Genomic DNA, 2,186 nt, shown 5'->3' with positions numbered 1-2,186 from the left:
TACGGGGGCAGGGGGCACCTCTAAGGCACACCAATTGTTCTTAGCCATGTGCGGTGCCCCCCTCCACCGTTTACTCCTCCGGTCATATTGTCATAGTGCTTAGGCGAAGCCCTGTGCGGATTACTTCATCATCACCGTTACAACACCATCGTGCTGACGACACTCTCCCTTGACACTTTGTTGGATCAAGAGTTCGAGGGACGTCATCGAGCTAAACATGTGCAGAACTCGGAGGTGTCGTCCGTTCGGTACTTGATCAGTTGAATCGCGAAGACGTTTGACTACATCAATCGCGTTAAACTAAGGCTTCCACTTTCGGTCTACGAAGGTACGTGGACACACTCTCCCCCTCTTGTTGCTATGCATCTCCTAGACAGATCCTACATGATCGTAGGAATTTTTTTTAAATTGCATGCTACGTTACCCAATAGGCACAACCCACCAGGGCGCGCCTGGGGGTCCAGGCGCACCCAGGTGGGTTGTGCCCACCTCGGTGGCCTCCTGCACCCCCCTTTGCCCTATAAATCCCCAAATATTTCCAAAACCCTCAGGGAAACCCTAGATCAGAAGTTATGTCGCCGCAAGCCTCTGTATCCACGAAAACCAATCTAGACTCCGTTCCGGCACCCTGCCGGAGGGGGAAATCATCACCGGTGGCCATATTCATCTTCCCTCTAGCCACCATGATGAGGAGGGAGTAGTCCACTCTCGAGGCTGAGGGTTTGTACCAGTAGCTATGTGTTTAATCTCTCTCTCTCTCTCTCTCTCTCTCTCTCTCTCTCTTGTTCTTGAGATGTCATGATCTTGATGTATCGTGGGCTTTGTTAATATAGTCGGATCATATGGTGTTTTCCCCTCTCTATCTTGTGATGAATTGAGTTTTCCCTTTGGGATTTCGTTTTATCGGATTGAATACTTTTATGTATTTGAGAGCACTTGATATATGTCTTGCAAATGAATACTCATGGCGACAATGGGGTATCATATTGATTCACTTGATATATATTTTGGCACTCAACTCGCGGATTCCCGAGGTGACATTGGGGTAATCTACGCATAGGGTTTGATGCACGTTCTTGTCTTAGTTTCTCCGGTAGAAATCTTGGGGCACTCTTTGAGGTTCTTTATGTTGGATTGAGTATTATGAATCTGAATTTGCTTTGGTGTTATTTTAGTATGAACTCTAGGATAGATCGAACGGAAAGAATAGCTTTGTGTTATTTTAGTACTAACTCTTGAATAGATCGAACAGAAAGAATAGCTTTGAGGTGGTTTCGTACCCTGCAAACAATTTCTTCTTATGTTCTCCGCTAGATAAGAAGTTTGGAGTGATTCTTCGTTGCATGTTCAGGGATGGTTATGTGATCCAATTATATTAGCATCGTTGAGAGATTGCACTAGCAAAAGTACGGACCCAAGGCCTAATTTTCAAGCATTGCAATACCATTTGTGCTCCGTTTTATCACTTGCTACCTTGCTGTTTTTTATTGTTCATATTACAAAAATCAATATCTACTATCCATATTACACTTGTATCACCATCTCTTCGTCGAACTAGTGCACCTATACAAATTACCATTGTATTTGGTGTGTTGGGGACACAAGAGACTTTCTATTATTTGGTTGCAGGGTTGTTTGAGAGAGACCATCTTCATCCTACGCCTCCCACGGATTGATAAACCTTAGGTTATCCACTTGAGGGAAAATTGCTACTGTCCTACAAAACTCTGCGCTTGGAGGCCCAACACGTGTCTACAAGAATAAAGTTGCATACTAGACATCAGTGCTCTCACATCCAAAGATTCAATGCGGCATAACAAAACCTCAAAGGAAAAGACTCAATTTATCACCAGGAGATAGAGGGGGGGAAACACCATAAGATCCAACTATAAAAACAAAGCTCGTTGTACATCAAGATCGTGCCAAATCAAGAACGCGCGAGAGAGATCAAACATATAGCTACTAGTACATACCCTCAGCCCTGAGGGTGAACTACTCCCTCCTCGTCATGGAGAGCACCGGGATGAAGAAGATGGCCACCGGTGATGGATTCCTCCTCCGGCAGGGTGGCCGAACGGGCTCCCGAGTGGTTTTTCATGGCTACAGAGGCTTGCGGCGGCGGAACTCCCGATCTAGGTTTTTTTCTAGGGGTTTCTGGATTTATAGGAATTTTTGGCGTCGGTTTC

The sequence above is a fragment of the Triticum dicoccoides genome, chromosome 5B (assembly GCF_002162155.2).
Source record: "Triticum dicoccoides isolate Atlit2015 ecotype Zavitan chromosome 5B, WEW_v2.0, whole genome shotgun sequence".
In the NCBI taxonomy this organism is placed as follows: domain Eukaryota; kingdom Viridiplantae; phylum Streptophyta; class Magnoliopsida; order Poales; family Poaceae; genus Triticum; species Triticum dicoccoides.
The sequence above is the reverse complement of the archived record's forward strand: the minus strand, read 5'-3'. Positions refer to the sequence as shown.